This window comes from Trifolium pratense, linkage group LG7, assembly GCF_020283565.1.
Source record: "Trifolium pratense cultivar HEN17-A07 linkage group LG7, ARS_RC_1.1, whole genome shotgun sequence".
NCBI lineage: Eukaryota > Viridiplantae > Streptophyta > Magnoliopsida > Fabales > Fabaceae > Trifolium > Trifolium pratense.
Genome location: NC_060065.1, coordinates 24,564,272 through 24,587,960, shown reverse-complemented (window position 1 = coordinate 24,587,960; position 23,689 = coordinate 24,564,272). Strand labels below are relative to the sequence as shown.

General features: G+C 38.6%; 1 non-coding gene across 1 annotated transcript; it reads left to right on the top strand.

Moving 5' to 3' along the window:
• The first annotated feature begins 2,240 nt into the window (after positions 1-2,240).
• On the top strand, positions 2,241-2,347 carry LOC123900275. Its single transcript, XR_006805919.1, has one exon. It is a non-coding gene; the product is annotated as a small nucleolar RNA R71 (small nucleolar RNA).
• The last annotated feature ends 21,342 nt before the right edge of the window (positions 2,348-23,689 follow it).

The following is a 23,689-nucleotide window of genomic DNA, read 5'->3' as shown; positions in this document are numbered from 1 at the left end:
AATTGATGATGGGATTGATGGAGTGGTTGGGAAGATGAAGAAATTCAAATTTTACACGCTTTCATGTGCAGTCACGCCGCGCGTGACCCCTGCTACGTCGCGCGTAGTACAACTTGTAACGGTCAAGAACTTCTTTCATAAAGGCCACGCCGCGCGTGATGACCATCACGCGGCGCGTAATCACTAGTCAGAGAGTCCTTCTTTCTCCAGGCTTCACGCAGCGCGTGATACACCCCCACGCCGCGCGTAATACATTTTTGTAAAACTCCTTCCTCTGTACTGAAGGAGCACGCCGCGCGTGATTGTACTGTGCCCCCGGCGTAGTTGAGCTCTGTTTTGCCCTGTTTTGCTTCAGTCCTTGCTTCTGCTGCATACCTACCTACATACTTCAAAAACAAAACAAACTAAAACATTAGAAACCGTTGGGTTGCCTCCCAACCAACGCTTGTTTAACGTCCCGATGCTTGACGTCCAATACCCCCAAGGGTTAAGGAAAAGTAGTGCCACCATGTGGCAAGTAGTGTGCATTCCAAGGTAACTTAAGAGCATTTTTAACAATATGATCATAAACATGGACCTTAAAGCATTGTGGGTCTCCATAATAACATTTCATTGTATCAAAGACATTGAATGTAACCTGCTGATCATCGGTCCTTAGCATGAGTTCACCCATCTCCACATCGATTAGGGCTCGGCTAGTGGCTAAGAAGGGTCTACCAAGGAGCAAAGGTTCCCACTCCCTAGTTTCTTCTATGTCCAAGACCACAAAATCTGCGGGAAACACAAATCCAACAACTCTAACCAACACATCATGGAGAATACCTTCCGGATGCACAATCAATCTATCCGCCAAAGAGAGACTCATCTTTGTCGGCTTTGCTACTGCTCCCGGTATTTTCTTCATCATTGATAACGGCATCAGATTTATGCTAGCACCCAAATCACACAAAGCCTTTTCAATAGTGAGAGTTCCAATGGAACATGGAATTGTAAAGCTCCCCAGATCTTTCTTTTTCTGAGGTAGCTTCCGTTGGATGAGGGCGCTGCACTCTTCCGTCATACTTACCATTTCATCATCTAGTGGTTTTCTTTTCTTTGTAAGCAGCTCCTTCAAAAACTTTGCATAACTTGGCATTTGCTCCAATGCCTCAACCAATGGTATAGCCATCTCAAGCTTGTTCAACACCTTCATGAACTTCTTGAACTCCTTCTCTCGCTCAAGATTCTAAACTTTCTTTCTCCTAGGATAAGGCATCCTAGCATATGGTGATTCATCAACACCCTTACCTTTCTCAACCTTCTTGCTCTCTTTTTCTTGTATCTCCCTCTGTTTTTCAACTTCTTCTTCCTCATCCTCACTAATCTCCACTTCCTTAGACATATTTTCATTTTCGACTTCTCCCTCATATCTCTCATTTTCAACTACAACCTCTTGCTTATTTTCAACCTCTCCCTCAATGACTTTCTTTTTCAAAGGCTTCTCCACAGCTGGCCTTTCCGGTACCTCTTTACTCCTCAAAGTGATTCCATTGCAAGTTTCATTTTTCGGATTATCATGAGTGTTTCCACCGAAACCTCCTTGGTTTTGCAACATTGAAAACTGTCTTGAGAGTTGACCCATTTGCACCTCAAGATTCTTGATAGATGCTTCATGGTTCTTGTTTGAGGTCTCTTGGCTTGACTTCATTGCTTCGAAGTTGCTTTGGGTCATGAGCATGAATTGATTAAGAGTCTCTTCCATCCTTGATGGAGGCCTTTGCTGCTGTTGAGCTGAACCTTGACTTTGCATATTGCTTCCCCATCCGGAACCGTTATTGTTGTTGTTGTACGGTTTCCGGAAGTTAGCTAAGTACCTAGCTTCCTCCGAGCCTTCCGGGAAACAACCGCCATTGGGATGGTCCTGCAAACAGAAATCACAACGCACATTATCAATATTACCTATTGAAGAAGTTTGAACTTGTGGATTAGACAACAGCTTCATCATTGCTTCCATTTGACTAGTCATTAGCTTTTGTTGAGCTAATATGGTTGTTTGTGTGTCCAGCTCCAAGACTCCTCCTTTCTTTTTGGCTCCTCTATCATTGGTAGCTCTATACTCGTTTTGAGCCATGCTTTCCACCAACTCTCTTGCTTCAGCCTCGTCCCGATTTTTCAGCGAACCACCGGCTGATGCATCAAGTATCATGCGCGTTTGCGCCCTTAAGCCTTGGGTGAACATTTGCATCTGATTGTGGCCGTCGAAACCATGATTCGGGCACCTTTTAAGACAAACTTTGAACCTCTCCCAAGCATCATAGAGCGTCTCCCCATCCGCTTGCTCGAAATTGCTAATTTCAGCCCTTCTTTCCAAAAACTTATGAATAGGAAAGTAGCGGTCTAAGAACTTCCGCTCAAGTTGTCTCCATGTCTCAATAGTTTCGACGGGTTTTGTATCCAACCAATCCTTAGCACGGCCGGTGAGAGAGTGTTTGAACAACCTAAGTCTCTTATCCGATTCACTTACCCCCGGTGGGTCGGTATAATCGCAAGCCTAATAGAAATGTGACAAATGTAGGTTGGGACATTGGGATTCCGATCCGGAGTAGGGGTTCTCTTTGAGTGCGGATAAGACCGTATTCTTTATGTCAAAGGAAACCGGGTTTGCCGGTTGAAAACCCTGATTTGCTAGGGCGTCATTATCTCTCCGCCCATAATCACCAAGAGTACATCTTTGTGGTTGAGGAACCGGTGGAACGTGGACCGGTGGATCCTGCTCTTCTTCCATAGCAGCTGAACTCTGTTCTTGACAGTCCGGTGTACCACCTAGCGAAGCTTTTTCTCTAGAAGTTTGAGCTTCCCTTGCTGCCTTCCGAATTGCGCGAGCTGTCTTCTCAATTTCTGGATCGAACTGCAGCTCAATGGGACCTGTCCTCCGCATGCACAAGGAAACACACAAGTAGAACGCTCCGGTAGAAGAAAAAAAATGTAAAAACAGAAAAATCAAAGAAACACAGAAAATATAAACACTATTGCCTTGTCGAATCAATCACAATCCCCGGCAACGGCGCCAAAAACTTGATGGATAATTTTCGCAAGTGAACGAAATACCACGTAGTAATAAAATATCGATCCACAGGGATTGTGTGGTTAAACTAGTCTAATAGTGTTCATAAACATTATGCAAGAAATACACATAAATTGGGGGTATGTTGAGTGATGAATTGTTAGAAAACGTGCTTTGTGATAAGTGGAAAAGCGAGGTAGAATCATCGGAATCACCTAGTCTATAGCTAAATCACATGCAATCTACCTTATCATACGAATTTACTCAAGTGTTCACAACTAGATCAACAAATTAGTGAATCGCAATCTCTTGTCAAAATCCACTCTATTCGTTGTCGATACTCCCCCGATCTCTCGGGCGGAAGCTACCTACAACGAATGATATGAAAGCGCGTCGATCGTTCGCTACACTCTATGTTTCAATCTCTCGACCGGAAACACTCGAGTGCTCAATGCAATTCAGTTCAGACATTAAATCAATATTCTCATACGTGACTTAACTCAAAATCATTACAACACTAATGAAGGATCATAAAGCATTAAGAGAAGAATTGCATTAAGTAAACACTGTTAACAGAGTAAATCCTTACAATTAAGCAGATTACATGAGATTCAACTACATCCTAAGCTATCCTAGATCCTACCTGTTGGAACAAAATTGATTTAAAAATGTTTGCCCCTAAATCTATAAAGGTTTTGATGATAACAAAGTATTAATAAACAATTGGAAGGACTAAAAATTTATTTTAAGTGCGCAGATATAAGCATCATATAAGCTCTGAGTGGAGTTCAGAGGATGTGAATTCAGAAGTTCACAAGCGCTCAGAAGATGTTGGTCTTCAGAAGATACAACCTTCAGAGGATGAAGTCTTCAGAACCTCTTGTCTGTCTACAAACTTCATCAACCTCTGAAGATCTCTTTGTAAGTTGTGAAGATTCTCTTTTCCAGTCAACTCTTCTACCAATGAAGAAAAGGACCCTTCAAGCCTGATCAGTTCAGCTACCTCTGTTTTGTCTGTCCTATCTTGAGAACGTGGGTCTTCAGTTTTGTTAGCTGAATAAGGAAAGTCCACTCTGCAGTAGTCAAAGTACCTGAAACTCTTTCTTAGTTTTGGATACAACCAAACTGCATCAAGACAGACTGCTTGAAGACAAAAGGTTATCAACTCCAACGGTTCTTTTTGCAACGACTCTTTTCTAGTGGTATATATACTAGAAGATTCAGCTACAACAAATAGACAATTATCAAGAATTGAACGTGCGCTGAACAAACTCTGAACTCTGTGATATACAAGCTCTGAACCTCTGTCAAGTGTTTTTGCACTTTAGCCAAATACTCTGTAATATTTGTATTTGCTCTCTTTAGGTTCATCTAAGAGTATTTGCATATTTTTATATACTTTACTATTTACTTGAGGAAACTTAAGCTTGTGTGCTTAAGTGTGAAACTTAAGCTTGTGTGCTTAAGTGTGAAGTCTTAAGCTTGTGTGCTTGAGCATTGTTGAGAAGTCTCTTGCTTGTGTGCTTGAGCAGGTGTAATCTTGTGTGATTATAGTGAAATCCCTTGGAAGTGCAAGGGGACTGGACTACTCTCGTTTTGTGAGAGGAACCAGTATAAACTGCTTGTGTGACTTCTCTCTCTCTCCCTTGTTATTATTTGTGTTATTTATCCGCTGCGAACGTAGTTGAGTTAAGAACTTGAAAAAGTTTTAACTTAGCTAAAACACAATTCAACCCCCCCCCCCTTCTTGTGTTTTCACACCTTCAATTGGTATCAGAGCCTGGTTTGTTACTTTCACTTAACAGTGAGACAGTAAAGATCTTGTGAGAACACTATGTCTGGAGGAGATGATAGTAGTACTAGAACTACTGGTGAAGGTGAGGCCAGTGGTGCTGGTGGTGGTCCTAGAAATGCTTTTGGTTATGACTACTTAAGTAATGAATCACATGAACATAGTGGCAACAGAAAAGCTCCTATATTCAATGGTGATGCTTCATTATTTGAGTGGTGGAAAGAGAGACTGTATAGCAATATTACTGCTATTGATCATGAGTTGTGGGATTTGGTTGAGTTGGGAGTAACTTTTGAAAACTTAAATGAACATGGAAGGTTGTCCATTGAGCATAGAAAGTTACTCACACCAGCTAACTTAAAAACCTACACTAAGCATCATAGAGTAAAGGACATTGTTGCTGGTGCTATTAGACATGAAGATTATGTCAGAATAGAGGACAAGTCTACTGCTAAATCTATCTTTGATTCTATGTGTGCTACATATGATGGTAATGAAAAGGTTCAAGAGGCTAAAGCTAGTCTTTTGATAAGGCAATATGAACTTTTTACTATGCAACAAGATGAAAACATTGAGACTATGTTTACAAGGTTTCAAATCCTTGTATCTGGTCTTAAAGCTCTTAAGAGAAGTTATTCTACCTACGACCATGTTCAGAAGATTCTGAGAAGTCTTCCTATTGCTTGGAGACCCAAGGTCACTGCAATAGAGGAAGCTCAAAATCTCAAGACTCTGAGTCTTGAAGCTCTGATAAGCAATCTCAGAAGCCATGAGATGGTTCTGGATGCTGACTCAGAAACTAAGAAGAAGTCTAAGTCAGTGGCTTTACAGTCAACTAAGACTACTTCTAAGGCTCTTAAGACTCAGCTTCTTGATATTGAAGAAGAATCTTCTGCTGATGGTCAAGAGGATGAGATGAATGAGGATGAGTTTGCTTTATTCACCAAGTTTCAGCAATGGAACAGATTTAACAAAAGAAATTTCAGAGGTAACAGCTCCAGAAATTTTGTCAGCAAAAAGGATGATCAGAAGAACTGCTTCAACTGTAAGAAGCCAGGACACTTTATTGCTGATTGTCCAGAAATGTCTGCTAAAGACAAAAGCAAAAGATACAGCTCAAAGAAGCAACAATTCAAGAGCAAATTGAAAAAGAGTCTGATGGCTACTTTTGAAGAGCTATCATCTGAGGAAGAAGTTGAGGAAGAAGAAGAGGCAAATCTAGCCCTGATGGCTTCAGCTGACTCAGATGTAGACTCAGACGATGAATCAGAATCAGATTCAGAAGTAACTGATGAGGTATTTTCTGATTGCTCTAAATCTCAACTTATAACTGCACTTAACAAGGTCATTGAGAAACATCTCAGAGTGTTAAGTAAACAAAAAGTTTTACAAGAAAAGCTTAACACTCTGACTGAGCAAGCAGAACATTTTCAAGGTCTATATCAAGAAACTCTGAATAGAGTAGATGACTTTGAAAAGGGTTGTGCTGTTTGTCACAAACCTATTGATGAGCAGGAAATAGCTCTTCAACAGTTTGTGCATCTCAACCTTGGAAAGAGCAAAGCTGCTAATAGAATTTATAATGTTTTAAGACATAGAGGAGAAGGACTTGGCTATGAATATGGTAGAACATATTCAAAGCTGAAGACCTTTGCCAAAAAGGTTGGAAAATCTTGGGTTTATTATGTTGTTCCTCCAAGTGAAGAGGGAAAGAATCCTGGTGTTGTTGAAAATGACAATGATGATCTGAGTGATTTAGAAGCTGACAGCTCAGAGGAACCAAGTGCCTCAGGATCTGGAAAGAAAAGTTCAGAAGATAGAAGTTTTTCAGAACCTGAGAACAATAGTTCAGATGTTCTGAAAGCTTCAACATCTGAGACTTCAAATTCTGGATTCAAAGGAACTTCAGTACCTGAAGCTAGTCATTCTAAAACATCAGAAGTTTTTAAAAGAAAAAACTCTAACTTCAAATCTCAAATGAAGTACAAGACTCAGATTATTTATGATTCTAGAGTCAGTAGATATAATCAATCAGAACATGGGATTGATGATAAATACAAACCCTGGAATCATAAACAATCCAAATCCTGGAATAATAACAAATTTCAAAAGAAAAGATTTCAAAAAGGTCATTATTCCAAACCAAGATCTTTCTCTAACACTAGACAACATAATAAGCATGTTTGGACTAACAAGCGTGGACCTAGAAGATGGGTACCAAAAGCTGAAATTATGTATCATTCAGATTTACCAACTAGGAAAGGATATGTCCTACCTAAAGTATGGAAACAAGTCCTATGCAAAGGAAGAAGGGCCTATGTCCTTGACCAATGGCTGACAAGTTCTCAAGATAACAATCAGAACTTGATAAATGAAGAGGAAGAATATTGGGATGACCTTATCATTAACTGTTGTTGGGTTTTTGTATATTGGCTACATTTTGCAAAAACATATTTTAGCCAAGTGTTGAGACAAGTGTGCTGACCCCAAGTGTTGTGACAAATGTTGTGACACTTTGGAACAACACCTGACTCTGTTCTGCGCGCGCCAGCTGGATGTTATTATTTTCTACTCAATCTTTTGAAGATCTGTTTGAAGAATTATGTCAAGGTTTCTTACAGAAGAAGGCGCACGTGTTTAATGTGTTTCATGAGGCAGCTAAACCCTAGTTTTATTTTCCAAAGGAATTATATTTTTGGAAAATATATTTTTGCGGTTTCAAAAATATAACTATTGTTTTCAAAAATATATCACTGCTGCCGCAATTCTAGAAGCCCTAATTTTTCTTGAAGCCCAAGTCGTTCTACTACTATAAATACGAAGGCAAGCATATGGTTTCAAGCATCTAAAATCGAGTCTTACAAAGCGTGTGTTTTTAGGGATTTTAGAGTGTTAATTGTGAGCCTATCTTGTGTCTCATTGATGCAAGCTTAGGACCTGAGTGTTATTGAGTTGTAAGTGTGAACTTCTCCTAAGCTTTGAAGTACGGAGATTGTTCTATTGTGTTGTGTGGTTTACTCGCAAGCTTTTAAGCAAGAGTGAATCCTATTTTCATAGGAGTGTGTCTCCACCTGTTGTGTTTGTGGAATTGAATAGCAGCGCTGTCTGTGTTGCTAAGGTGGGAATTGGGACGGGGTCTCATATCTAGGAGTTCCTAGGTAGAAGGGTCATTGGGTAGTGATTAAGTGAGAAGTTGTAAACGGGTGAGTTTAACTTCGAAGTAATACTGCTGATAGTGGACTTCATTCCTGGATTGGTATCCCCCAGAGTAGGCTTTAGGCTGAACTGGGTTAACAACTCTTGTGTGTTATTTACTTTACTGTTTGTATTGTTTTATGTTATTTGCTCTGTTTATAGACAAGTGTTGGCGCACCAGTAACAACATCTGTCTACAACAGACAAGTGTTGCTACACCTTGAGCAACACCTGTCCACTGTGTGCCAGGAATTACAATTGGCATCAGAGCAGGCACCCTGTTCTGAATTTTAGGGTGAGCTCCAGGGAAATCGTTTCTGGCAAGGATGGACAAAGAAGGAGGTTTTGTTACCAGACCACCTCTTCTGGTTGGTGCTTCAAACTATGACTATTGGAAGTCCCGCATGATGGCCTTTCTAAAACAAATTGATAGCAAGACATGGAAGGCAGTGCTGAGAGGGTGGACTCCACCTGTGAAGATGAACAAAGATGGTAAACCAACTTTTGAGTTGAAATCTGCTGAAGAATGGTCCAAAGAAGAGGATGAGCTTGCTCTTGCAAACTCAAAAGCATTATATGCACTATATAATGGTGTTGACAAACACATATTCAGACTCATCAAAAAGTGTGTCTCTGCTAAGGAAGCTTGGACAATTCTTGAGACTGTTCATGAAGGTACCTCTAAAGTGAAGTTGTCAAAGCTACAACTCCTAACAACTAAGTTTGAGAATCTAAGAATGAATGATGATGAAACCATTCAGGATTTTCACATGACCATACTTGATTTTGACAATCAATTTGATGCCTTGGGTGAAAAGATACCTGAAGAAAAGCTGGTAAGAAAAATGCTTAGGTCTTTACCTAAGAAGTTTGACATGAAAGTCACAGCTATAGAAGAAGCAAAGGATATCACAGATATGAAGCTAGATGAACTAGTTGGTTCACTACAAACCTATGAGGTAGCTACAAATGAAAAGATGGATAAGAAAAACAAGAGCATTGCCTTTGTCTCGAATGCTGAGGAAGAAGATCAACAGAGTGACACGGAGTCTGAGAATAGCATCTCTGATGCAATGGTTCTTCTAAGAAAACAATTTAATAAGGTGCTAAAAATAATGGACAAACGTCCAAAGACAAGTGCAGCTGACATTGGTCGCAACACTTACAGGAATTTCAGAAAACCTGTAACAGATGAGAAATCAGCTCCAAATAAAGGTGTTCAATGCCATGAATGTGAAGGGTATGGACACATTAGAACTGAATGTGCAACCTTCTTGAAGAAACAGAAAAAGGGGTTAACTGTTTCATGGTCAGATGAGGATTCTGAAGGAGAAACTGATACTGCAAAGTCTATTCATGCACTGACAGGTGTATGCACATCTGACACTGAATCATGTGATGAAGAGCTGACCATTGATGAACTTGCTGAATCATACAAGGAGCTGTGTCTAAGGAGTGAAGAAGTCTGCAGAATCTCAGAAAAACAAAAGGAGACAATCTCAAAGTTGCAAACTGAAAGAATTGTCAATCTAACAAAAATCTCTGAGATTGGTGTTAAGTGTGAAGAAGGGTTGAAAACAATTGAGGAGCAGAAGGCAATCATCGCCAATCTGGAAACAGATAAGCTTGAGCAACTAGCAGAAATATCTAAGCTGAATGAAGAGGTAACTGAATTGAACTCTCATCTTGAGAATCTAAAGAAGCATGTTGTTATGTTATTTAAAGGAACTGACCTAGATGAAATCCTAGAAAAACTACCTACCCCTAGTAGAGCCAAAACAGGCATTGGGTATGAGTATAAAAGCGTTAATAGAATTAAAGATTACAACAAAGATGGAAAATATATGCCTGAGATAAGTAACCAACCCTCTCCAACAATGTATGGAAAAATGTCACCACACTTGTCCACCGGACATCATACTACACACAGACAAGTGTTACAACATATGGCTCCACATCGTCAAAGAAGGCAGAATCCTAGATTTATACCAAGGCATAAAAGCAAATATCGTTCATGGAGATGTCATCATTGTGGAAGAAAGGGGCACATAAGACCTTACTGCTATAAGTTATATGGGTATCCAAATGAAACTATTCAAGAGAAACTTGATCCATCCATAACTAATGCAAAGAAGGAGTGGAAACAAAAGGTTGATGTAACCAACACCAAGGGTTGTGCAGCTGAAAGTTGTGAGAAAAGCTTGATTGCTCACACTTCTCTTAGAGCCTCATCAAAAGAAGATTGGTACTTTGATAGTGGTTGTTCTAAACATATGACCGGTGTTGAAAAATATTTGATGGATATAAAATCCTATGCAACAAGTTTTGTAACATTCGGAGATGGAGCTAAAGGAGAAATTAAAGGTATAGGAAGGCTGATTGACAATGGTCTACCTAAACTTGAAAATGTTCTTATTGTAAAAGGGCTAACTACTAATCTAATTAGTATACGCCAACTATGTGATCAAGGCATGCAAGTCAACTTTACAAAAAATGAATGTCTTGTTACCAATGATGAAGGTGACATCCTGATGAAGGGTGTTAGATCGAAGGATAATTGTTACTTGTGGGTTCCTCTAGAAGAAGCTAATGTATCTACATGTCTCTTAACAAAAGAAGATGAGGTTAAGTTGTGGCACCAAAAACTAGGACATCTTAACCTGAAGAGTATGAAAAGAGCTATATCTGAGGAAGCTATCAGAGGCTTACCAAACTTACAAATACAGGAAGACAACATCTGTGGCGAATGTCAGATTGGCAAGCAAACCAAAGTGTCGCACCAAAAGTTGCAACACTTGTCCACTTCTAGAGTTCTTGAGCTACTACACATGGACTTGATGGGTCCAATGCAAGTTGAAAGCCTTGGAGGTAAGAAATATGCTTTTGTTGTTGTTGATGATTTCTCTAGATACACTTGGGTTAACTTCATTAGGCAAAAATCTGAAACCTTTGATGAATTCAAAGATCTTTGCTTACAACTTCAAAATGAAAACGACTGTGGTATTTTAAGAATTAGAAGTGACCATGGAAAGGAGTTTGAAAACTCTAAATTTGCTGAGTTTTGTGCTGCTGAAGGAATAGCTCATGAATTCTCTTCACCTATTACACCTCAACAAAATGGTGTGGTTGAAAGAAAGAACAGAACTTTACAAGAATCTGTTAGGGTTATGTTACATGCCAAAAACCTTCCTTATAAATTTTGGGCTGAAGCTATGAATACGTCATGTTACATCCATAATAGAGTAACATTAAGAACAGGTACTGCAACAACACTGTGTGAACTAGGGAAGAACAGAAAGCCTACTGTAAAATATTTCCATGTGTTCAGATCAAAATGTTACATCTTGGCCGATAGAGAACCTAGGAGGAAATTGGATCCCAAAAGTGATGAGGGAATATTTCTAGGTTATTCAACCAACAACAGAGCCTATAGAGTTTTCAATTCTAGAACGAAAACCATGATGGAATCAATCAATGTCGTAATTGATGATACTGATATGACAAGTATAGATTCAGCTGAAGAGACAGATGTAGTCACACCTGTCCCAACACCAGATGATGATCAAGCTGAATATGATTCTATTCAAGACTTTGAACCTAATACAGAGAATTTGAGACCAAACAAAGGTCCATCAATCAGAGTTCAGAAGAACCACTTAAAGGAAATCTCTATTAGAAATCCTGACCAAGGAGTTACCATAAGAATATCTACATATGTAATTCTCAAGAATTTGAAAGAAGAAGCTCAATCTGGAAAGTTAAGGGGCAAGCTAAGTATTTGCCTATTTAAAGAATTGTAGCAGTTACTGCATGTAACGCGTGCAACCGCCTCTTTTCCCTCTCTCCATTGTATGGTGCACGCTAATCAAGGGAAATGTGATATGAATTCTTCCTCTAAAGTTAATGTTAATGTTGGTACTTCTGGTAAAGTCATGATTGACTATGTGATTGATTGGTTCAAGAAAATCGTTCTTGAGACTAATGTTGTGCAAGATGTTGACACATCTTTGGCCCGAGAGAATAAACAAGGTGAAACTGTTCCTGAAATCCCCGAACATGTGATTGTTCCTGGAAATGAAAATGGTCAGGTGATGACTGATAATAAAGAAGAAGTGTCTGACGAACACACTGATGTTAATTCCCCATCTAATGAGAAAAGTTGTTTGAACTTGAAGAAGTTCATATTGGTTGAATGGTCCCTAGAAGTGGAGGATGGACTATTCATGGCAGGGCGTGTAATAGACCTGTCCATTATTATTCAGGCGTGTAGCTTTGGTGATGATTTGTTGTATGGTTTGATTTATTTTCAAACCTATATTAACCTGTTGGACCTAGAATGTGGAGTGTGTGCAAAGGTCATTATGTTGTGCCTGAAGTTTGGTGATGAGTTTTCTAGTTCAAATTCCGCTGCATATATATCTGATGGAAAACTCATGGTGGTTTTGGGTGCTGAGTATGCAAAACTATGTTGTTCTTTGAAGTTGTATCCCTTGGTGAGGTGATACTCGATGAGAGATCCAACTAACTTGTTAGAGATGCCAAAGATACTTGAGGGTGATCTCAAGTCCACTCATAAAGGCACTCATATATGAAGTTTGTTGAAGAGAGATCTGAATGAACTTATGAGCAATTTATTTTTGCTTCTAAAAAGTCAACCTCCAGTGGCTTTGATAAAGGATCTCTTTGTGTATTCCTTGAGAAGGAGACTGATGTCCTCCCAAATGTTGGAACATCTGACCAGCAGATTATGCAGTTATTAAGGGGGAGTCCTTAATCTGAAGCTGGAAGACCTTGAAGACATGTCAGACTTAATGTCTTGACATCTTTATATTGAGAATTTATTTTTCTCAATATGAATGGTGGTATTTCTCTGAAACGGGATGAAGGTTGTTTACTCTAACTTGATATCATCAAGTCTATGAGAGCATGGAACTCTTGTTCTGCTGTAGTAAAAAGCACTTCAAGGGATTATGAACATTGGAGCTGTTTCAACTTATGTTCAATGGTTAATTGTTATCTGTACTTTGGAGCGTCATCCAAATCACCTAGGATGAGCATTTTAGTTGGGAGCAAATGATTATTGTTCTTTGTTATTGAAAGTTGATCAACTACTGATGGTTGATTCTCTTGTGTCCCCCTGCTATTGTTAATTATGAGTTACTAAAACCACAAGTGAGTTACTGCTGATTCACTCGTGGAACTCATCCCTAAGACGGATGTTGTGTCAGATGTTGATGCATCTATGACACTGGAGACAAATGTTGTACCATGTGTAGGTACATCTGCTCAGCCAATGGTTGGTACTCTCACTAGGAAGCAGATGAAAATTCTTATGTTCTGAATGTGTTTCTGATATTGTGTGCTCATATATGTGATATTCAGAGGTGATTACTACTAGTATATGTGACTATTTCAGACCTGTTTCTGAAACTTCTGGTTTGAAGTTCTTATATGATTATTGAAGATGGATTTGGTATATGCCTCTTGAAGTTGAAACTGGTTAATCTTCATCTGTGTGTGTGTAACTCTGAGCTAGATGTCCTGGAAATTATGTCACCTGACAGGAAGAAATATGACATGTAAGTGTTCCTTCTTAGATGATGTCTCTTTCATGATGTGCAAACAAGGGGGAAATGTTTGATGTGGTGGATATGATATGGTTCCTCCACTACTGATTTATATATGATGAGGTATGTATTCCATTGTGTTATCTTCGGTTGTAGTAGTTTTGTGCACAAAGTAGTTGATGTGCTGAAGATAATATAGGTTTATGCCTTATGACTTATAATCTTCATGCTATATTGCTGGAGTTTGGTTCCGGTATTGTGGATAACAGCTTGCATGTTCTCTTTCCACTACTTTTGTTCTCCACATCTTTTGTGGGCAAGGCCCTGAATTTCTAGCACCTGTGTGTGCTCTATGGTCTGTAATAACTGCACACTGATGTTCTCTATGCTCTGGTACACTATGATTTCCTATTCATGATGTTTGTCTAAATTGTGGCTAAAAAGGGGGAGATTGGTATAGTGTGTGTGTGTGCTGTGCCAAGTGTGTGGACAGATGTTCTCACATCTGGTGACTGTTGACTGTTTTTGTGCTAGTATCCGTATGCTCGTATTGAGGGGGAGTGTGAGTAATATGCATGTACTGAGGGGGAGTAGTAAATATTCTGGTGCGTGTATGCATGAATTCAGGGGGAGTGTGAGTGAAATTATCTCTTGATCGCCTGAATGTCCTGAATACGTTTGATGACGAATGTTGTGCCAAGTGTTATGGCACCTGACTAATGAGTCCACTATCCACTATGACTGAGAATTTATTTTTCTCAGATGTTTATGGGAATTTATTTTTCCCTGCTGTTCTTATGTTGAAGAAATGCGCGTTAAACTATTAGGAGTTTATTTCTCCTACTTCTAAGCATCTACTATTGGGAGTTTATTTCTCCCTTGTGTTGTTCCATGAGGCTAGTTGTGTTTTATTCCGCTGTTGCATTGCCTCTGATGCTACTTGACTATCTTGGAAGTAGTGTTTATTTTGTGTTACTTTCTTTCCTAGTTGTGTGATCATGTTGACTCGAAGGAAAGGTAATACGGTATCTCTCTATATACTGGTCTAATATTGTTTTAGCCAAAATTTGCCAAAGGGGGAGATTGTTGGGTTTTTGTATATTGGCTACATTTTGCAAAAACATATTTTAGCCAAGTGTTGAGACAAGTGTGCTGACCCCAAGTGTTGTGACAAATGTTGTGACACTTTGGAACAACACCTGACTCTGTTCTGCGCGCGCCAGCTGGATGTTATTATTTTCTACTCAATCTTTTGAAGATCTGTTTGAAGAATTATGTCAAGGTTTCTTACAGAAGAAGGCGCACGTGTTTAATGTGTTTCATGAGGCAGCTAAACCCTAGTTTTATTTTCCAAAGGAATTATATTTTTGGAAAATATATTTTTGCGGTTTCAAAAATATAACTATTGTTTTCAAAAATATATCACTGCTGCCGCAATTCTAGAAGCCCTAATTTTTCTTGAAGCCCAAGTCGTTCTACTACTATAAATACGAAGGCAAGCATATGGTTTCAAGCATCTAAAATCGAGTCTTACAAAGCGTGTGTTTTTAGGGATTTTAGAGTGTTAATTGTGAGCCTATCTTGTGTCTCATTGATGCAAGCTTAGGACCTGAGTGTTATTGAGTTGTAAGTGTGAACTTCTCCTAAGCTTTGAAGTACGGAGATTGTTCTATTGTGTTGTGTGGTTTACTCGCAAGCTTTTAAGCAAGAGTGAATCCTAGTTTTTAGGAGTGTGTCTCCACCTGTTGTGTTTGTGGAATTGAATAGCAGCGCTGTCTGTGTTGCTAAGGTGGGAATTGGGACGGGGTCTCATATCTAGGAGTTCCTAGGTAGAAGGGTCATTGGGTAGTGATTAAGTGAGAAGTTGTAAACGGGTGAGTTTAACTTCGAAGTAATACTGCTGATAGTGGACTTCATTCCTGGATTGGTATCCCCCAGAGTAGGCTTTAGGCTGAACTGGGTTAACAACTCTTGTGTGTTATTTACTTTACTGTTTGTATTGTTTTATGTTATTTGCTCTGTTTATAGACAAGTGTTGGCGCACCAGTAACAACATCTGTCTACAACAGACAAGTGTTGCTACACCTTGAGCAACACCTGTCCACTGTGTGCCAGGAATTACAACTGTGATAAAGAGTTCCACCGTAGTGATTAAAGTTGTTTCTCATACAGCCTGTCACTCAAAGAAGTATCATGAATCATTCATGGTATCTGGATAGTGGGTGTTCAAGGCACATGACTGGTGATAAACAACTATTTTCTAAGCTGACTATGAAAGAAGGAGGATCTGTTGGCTTTGGAGGTAATCAAAAAGGAAAGATAATAGGTACAGGTACAGTAGGTAATTCTTCCCTATCTATTAATGATGTTTGGTTAGTTGATGGACTTAAGCATAATCTATTGAGCATAAGTCAATTTTGCGACAATGGTTATGTAGTTGTCTTTAATAAGGAATCATGTACTGTGTCTAAACAATCTGATAACACCATGATATTCAAAGGTCTGAGAAAGAACAATGTTTATAAAATTAATCTTTCTGATTTGAATGAACAAAAAGTGATGTGTCTTTTGACCTTGAGTGAAGAAAAATGGATCTGGCATAAGAGGTTAGGCCATGCTAACTGGAGATTAATCTCTAAGCTTAGTAAGCTTGACCTTGTCAGAGGATTACCTAAAATTAAATATCACTCAAACACACTTTGTGGTTCATGTCAAAAAGGAAAGATTACAAAATCATCTTTTAAACCTAAGAACATTGTCTCTACCTCAAGACCATTGGAACTTCTTCACATTGATCTTTTTGGGCCAGTTAACACTGCCTCTATCAATGGAAAGAAGTATGGATTAGTGATTGTTGATGACTACAGTAGATGGACTTGGGTAAAATTCCTAAGAACAAAGGATGAAGCTTATGATGAGTTTAGCATCTTCTGCAAGCAAATTCAAAATGAAAAAGGCTACACTATTTTAAAAGTTAGAAGTGATCATGGTGGAGAATTTGAAAATGAACCTTTTGAAAACTTTTGTGAAAAATATGGCATTTTGCATGAATTCTCTTCTCCCAGAACTCCTCAACAAAATGGGGTTGTAGAAAGGAAGAATAGAACTCTGCAAGAAATGGCCAGAACCATGATGCATGAAACAAATGTAGCAAAGTTTTTATGGGCAGAAGCTGTAAACACAGCATGTTATGTTCAAAATAGAATCTATATCAGATCTAAGTTGAACAAAACTGCTTATGAATTGTTCAAAGGAAGAAAACCTGATATTTCTTATTTTCATCAGTTTGGATGTACGTGTTACATCTTAAATAACAAAGTCCATCTAAAGAAATTTGATGCTAGAGGTTATAAGGGTATCTTTATAGGATATTCTGAACGCTCAAAAGCATACAGACTGTATATTTCTGAAACACATACTGTGGAAGAAAGTATGCATGTCAAATTTGATGACAAAGAGCCTGACCAAGTGTCAGAGCTTGTGGAAGGTTTGTCCAGATTTCAGGTATCAGAGGATCAATATTCAGATATTCCAAACTACTCAGAACATCCATTCTCTGAAGTACCTCTGAACACAATAGTTCCTACAGACTCTGAACAACCAAGAACTGAAGCATCTGCTGAACCTGATGTTGATGAGTCTGAAGATGATGAGCCCCCAAGAAATACTTTCAAATACAAATCATCACATCCAGAAGAACTGATTTTAGGCAACAAGGATAGTCCAAGGAAGACAAGATCTCAACTGAGAAATGAGGAATCATTAGTTGGTCTTATCTCAATGATGGAACCTTCAAAGATTGATGAAGCTCTGAAGGATGATGCTTGGATTGTAGCAATGCAAGAAGAGCTGAATCAATTCCAAAGGAATGATGTATGGACTCTAGTGCCCAAACCTTCACACAAGAAATTATTGGAACAAAATGGGTATTCAGAAACAAGCTGAATGAACAAGGTGAAGTGGTAAGGAACAAGGCTAGATTGGTTGCACAAGGTTATAGTCAACAAGAGGGGATTGACTATACTGAAACCTTTGCACCAGTTGCTAGACTTGAAGCAATCAGGTTACTTCTATCTTATGCTGTTAATCATGGAATAACCTTGTATCAGATGGATGTTAAAAGTGCCTTCTTAAATGGTTTTATTTCTGAAGAAGTGTATGTTAAGCAACCTCCTGGTTTTGAAGATGTCTCAAACCCAGAACATGTTTTTAAATTGAAGAAATCACTGTATGGTCTGAAACAAGCTCCAAGAGCTTGGTATGATAGACTCAGTAATTTCCTTCTTGAAAAAGGTTTTGAAAAAGGAAAGGTTGACTGCACACTCTTTAGAAAAACAACCAAAGAAGACATCTTAATCATTCAAATTTATGTTGATGATATTATTTTTGGTTCAACTAATGCTGCTTTGTGCAAGAACTTTTCTAAGATAATGCAGGATGAATTCGAAATGAGCATGATGGGAGAGTTGAAGTTCTTTCTTGGAATTCAAATCAATCAGAAGAAGGAAGGAACTTATGTTCATCAATCAAAATACACTAAAGAACTTCTGAAGAAATTCAATCTAGATGACTGCAAGATAATGAATACTCCTATGCATCCAACTACCAACATGGGCAAGTCAGATGATGAAGGAAAAGTAGATCAAAAGGTCTACAGAGGTATGATTGGTTCCTTACTCTATCTGACAGCCTCTAGACCAGATATTTTATTCAGTGTTTGTTTATGTGCAAGATTCCAGTCAGACCCTAGAGAATCTCATCTTACTGCTGTAAAGAGAATCTTTAGGTATCTGAAAGGAACAACTAATCTTGGACTTCTCTATAAGAAATCCAATGATTATGTGCTAAATGGATTCTGTGATGCTGACTATGCTGGAGATAAAATTGAAAGAAAATCCACAAGTGGCAATTGTCAATTTGTTGGTGAAAACCTTATCTCCTGGGCTAGTAAGAGACAAACTACTATAGCTTTGTCTACAGCAGAAGCAGAATACATTTCAGCAGCTAAGTGTTGTACACAACTACTCTGGTTAAAGTATCAGTTAGAAGATTACCAGGTAAGCAGTAACAATATTCCTTTATATTGTGATAATACTGCAGCCATTCATTTATCTAAAAATCCTATTCTACACTCTAGAGCCAAACATATTGAAATTAAACACCATTTTATCAGAGATTATGTTCAGAGAGGCATTATAGATATTAAGTTTGTTGATACTGAAAATCAATGGGCTGATATATTTACTAAAGCTTTATCTGTTGAAAGATTTGATTTTATAAAGAAACATCTGAACATGTTTTCAATCTCTGAATGAAAAATTGTTTTTGGCAATTAAAGTGTAAGAGGTTATGTATATCAGAACTTATGATTCAGAACATCTGAAACACAAGCTCTGAAGTACTTAACTCTGATAGAGAATTTTAAATAACTCAGAGGCTCTGAACTATTTAAGTGGGAAACGTTTAGTATTCACTGCTGAACAGTTGTCCATTAAAATAGCAGTTACCAAGTAAATTTCTGCACGTGGTCTACGTGTGTCAGGTAGTGGGTGGTTAATGATGATTTTTGGTATTCAACTTTCTGTCAATTAGCGTAACTTCCCAAATTTGCTATTTTCGTGTTAACTGTGTGCATTTAAATAAAACTTACACAATACACTTGCACACTATTCACTTTCACAACCTACACTTTCATATTCTCTCTAAACCTCCAACAAACTTTCTTTCTCTCTCGTTAGTCTTTCCTAACCTTACCCTAATCTCCAACAATGGCTGGTACTTCATCTTCTTCGTCAAAAAGGATTCCTCCGTTTATTTTCAAGAACCTTCAGATTGTTGGGAACGAGATGGAATTCCCAGAATCTGAACTCACGTTTCTGTCAGAAAAGATAGTTGATTTCGACGGTTTGAAAGCTAACGGTTTCGACGTTAAGCCGTACTTTATCACTCAGGGATGGGATAAGTATTTCGACATGCTCAATGGTCCCATTTATCCAGATTTGTTGAAGAAATTTTGGATGAAAGCAAAGGTGTTTGATAAGCATGAAGCTAAGAAAGAAGAGCTTGCTGCAATAGAAAGGAATCCTAGTCTGAAAGGAAAAACTAGGAAGGAAATGGGTCTGTTGGAATTCACTGGTATACAGATTAGGTCTAATATCTGTGGGATGAACATGGCATTCTCGCCTATTCATTTCAATGCTCTTCTTGGTCTACCTAACTCTGGGATAGAGTTAGATGTGTTTGAAAAGGATACAAGATACAGAGATGATCTTCTGCATCTCATATGCACAGACTTCTCCTTAAAAGGGAAAGTAAAGGGTTTGACTGATGAATGTCGAGTTCTTTTCAAGATCATCATAGCAGCTATCAGTCCAAGGGTTGGTGGGACTGATACAATCTCCTGGACGCATCGTCATCTGCTGTATTTCCTTCTGACTGGAAAGAAGGTTAATCTTGGAGATTACTTTTTTGAACGTATTTGTGAAGCCATTCTTGCAAGTAAATCTCAGAGGAAAACTACTATAGTTTATCCTAGGCTGTTGTCAGACCTTCTACATCAAGGTCATGTTGTTCAGAACTTGAGGAAATTCCACCCTGAATTAGTTGAGAAGAAGTTTTATCCAGAGATTCTGAACGCTAGTTTTCTGTCCAAGATGCGTTTGATTGCATCTAAGCCTGTTGCTCCCCCACAAGAGTTCACTGTTAGGCTTGAGGATCGTCTGTATGTCGAAGGCTACCCAGTTATATCTGAAGCTGATGCTGAGCATGTAATTCAGGATTACTTGGAAGTGCTCAGACAAGAAGGTTTTGTTGTTGATAGGAGTATGGTTCCTCCTGCTCCTGTAAATCTGTATAACCCTAAGAGGAAACCAAAGAGAAAGGCTGAAGCTCAAGCTGATCTTCCTAAGCCAGATCTTCTGGTTCAGAAGAAGATTAAGGTAGAAAAAGCTATGGTTGAGCAAAGGACTAAGAGGAAGCATGAAGAATCTGCTACCAAAGCTGCTGAAGGAGCTTCAAAAGAGCCTATTGTTATTGAGGAAGATAGTTCAGACAGTTCATCTGAAGGATCTACGTCAGAAGATGAGACTGAATCTGATGAGGAGACTCTTGCTGCTCGTTTGAGGAAAAGACCTGCTCCTACTCCTCAAGATAAAGGTAAGTCTACTAAGTATGTCTTTAATGAAAATGAGATTGGATTAGGTTACACCAAACCTCTCAGAACCGTTTTACCAACCTCTGATATTCCAACCTCTGACAACCCCTTGTCTGAACTAGAGAAACATCTTAGTCCTGACCCTCTAAATAATCACCCTCCTTCTCATGAAACTCAACACAAATCTAGCTCACCTCCTAAACCTAAATCTCCTGAACCATCTCCTGAACATATTTATCCTGAATCAACTTCTGACATCTCATCACCTGAACCAACCCCTGAACCCCATCCTAACCCAAGTGCTGAACATGCTTCTCCTGAGCGTATTCACACTTGTGCTCCCAAGCCTTCAGATGCAGAAGTTGTGGTTATTAACAACCCTGCTACTGAAACACCTACTCTCTCTACCATTCCCAATCCTTCACCCCCATCATCCAACCCTTTTAGTAATCTATCCACTCAATTTCATGAAGATTTGCTTAGATTATCTACAATAAAGGACAGGTTCTTAGTTTGTCCGTCTGATGTGGATCTAGAAGTTTCAAGCATTAAGGCAAGGATTTGCAATGCTTTGGATGTTGCTGCTGCAAAGATTAAGGCCGTTGTTAGTAAGAGGGATCTGGATGGTATAAGCTTCATGAGGAACAGTTTGGCTAGGGCTGAGTTGAAAAGGTTAACGCCGTTCAATCATGAAGAGCATGAGCGTGCTAAGCTTGCTGCTATAGCTGGTGCTGTGAGGCGTCTGTCTGCATTCAAGGATTGCTGGGTTGATTCTACTCTTTTACAAAGTCTTGAGGATCAACGGATTGAGTATGAACGACTTGCTGAAGCTGCTGCCAGGCTTGCTGAAGAAACTTCTGAGTTAAACCAAGAGGATGCTACAGATGATGTGCTTGCTTCTCAGGATCAAGAGGATGTGCTGATGATAGACTATCCAGAGGAAGGTGAACCCTCTGATAAAGGAAAGGCACCTTTGGTTGAAGAGCAAGCGCCTGTGATTGAAGATCAAGCTCCTGTTATGGCGGATCAGTTGCAAATATTTCAAGAAGCCCTGAGGGAACAGCAAGAAGGTTTAGAGCGTCAAAGAGCTGCTCAAGAGACATTGGAAACCAAGGTGGATGGTTTAGTTTCCAATGTGGGTTCCTTGAATGATAAATTCGACCAACTCTTAGCCTTTCTTAAGAAACCCTAGGATTCTATGCACCTGTTTTTAAGTTTTCTTTATTCTCTGTTTATCCTCTGAACAATTTTCTTTTAAGCTATGTTTGATTTGATTATGTGGTTTGTTATATGTTTTGTTTGTTTTGCTTGTGCTATTTTTTTTTAAATAAGACCATAAGAAAACAAGATGCTTTTTAAAACGAAAATTTTTATTAATGCTCTAACCATGTTGAGTACATTGGTAAAAAGAAAAAGAAAAAGACAACCTAATCCTAATCAGATGGATAAAACTCAGAAGAAATCTCTGATTTCTCCTCAGCCTCCTCTGATGAAATTTCAATGGGATCTGGGTTCTGCTCTTGTTCTTCTTCTTCTTGTTCCTCTTCTGGAACATAGCTAGCCAAGAACTCAACATAGTCAGCATCATCTTCATTCTCTTCAGCTTCAGAATCTGATGAGATGATTATTATCTCAGCATCTTGTGGTTTCTTGTTGTCTTCTTTCTTCTTCTCATCATCTTCGCGTTTTTCGCCTTCTTTCTTTCTCTTAAACTCTGCGATGCGTAAACTAAATCTTTTCATTATTCCTAATTTCTCTTGCTTGACTCGTTTACTCTTGTTTTTACGTGAAGAAGGCATATTAACTCGCTCACCTTTTATAAACCTTTGAGCGCGTTGGTTTTCGTTTTTGAAAATTAACTCACCTTTGTAACAACCTCTCTTCTTTCTTTGACTGTCTTGGTTTTATCAAATTTTTTTTACTTTTTGATAATGACAAAAGGGGGAGTAGTTACGCATTAATTGATAAGTTCCAAAACTGAAACCACGCCTTTTATCTCGCTTTTATCCGTTAAATTAAAAGTTGTTACTTTTAAGTTGTTTTACGTATTTCTAGGTGGAGACTGAGTTAGTTGAAACTGAAATAAATTTCATAAGTAAGAATAAGTTAAGAGTGCAATTTTAACTTAGCCTTATGAGACTCAGGGGGAGAGCTTGCAAACCTCTCACTCTGAAGAAAGATATGAAACTTGTTTTATTTCAAATTATCTTAATCTTATACTAAATTAAAATATCATGGATAAAACATAAAGTTCAGACTTTATGGAGTATCAATCTTAGGGGGAGCTTGCAAACCTCATAAACCTAAGAGAAACATGATAAGTTAATTTAACAACAATTGTCAATTAATACTGATGTTTGTCATCATCAAAAAGGGGGAGATTGTTGGAACAAAATTGATTTAAAAATGTTTGCCCCTAAATCTATAAAGGTTTTGATGATAACAAAGTATTAATAAACAATTGGAAGGACTAAAAATTTATTTTAAGTGCGCAGATATAAGCATCATATAAGCTCTGAGTGGAGTTCAGAGGATGTGAATTCAGAAGTTCACAAGCGCTCAGAAGATGTTGGTCTTCAGAAGATACAACCTTCAGAGGATGAAGTCTTCAGAACCTCTTGTCTGTCTACAAACTTCATCAACCTCTGAAGATCTCTTTGTAAGTTGTGAAGATTCTCTTTTCCAGTCAACTCTTCTACCAATGAAGAAAAGGACCCTTCAAGCCTGATCAGTTCAGCTACCTCTGTTTTGTCTGTCCTATCTTGAGAACGTGGGTCTTCAGTTTTGTTAGCTGAATAAGGAAAGTCCACTCTGCAGTAGTCAAAGTACCTGAAACTCTTTCTTAGTTTTGGATACAACCAAACTGCATCAAGACAGACTGCTTGAAGACAAAAGGTTATCAACTCCAACGGTTCTTTTTGCAACGACTCTTTTCTAGT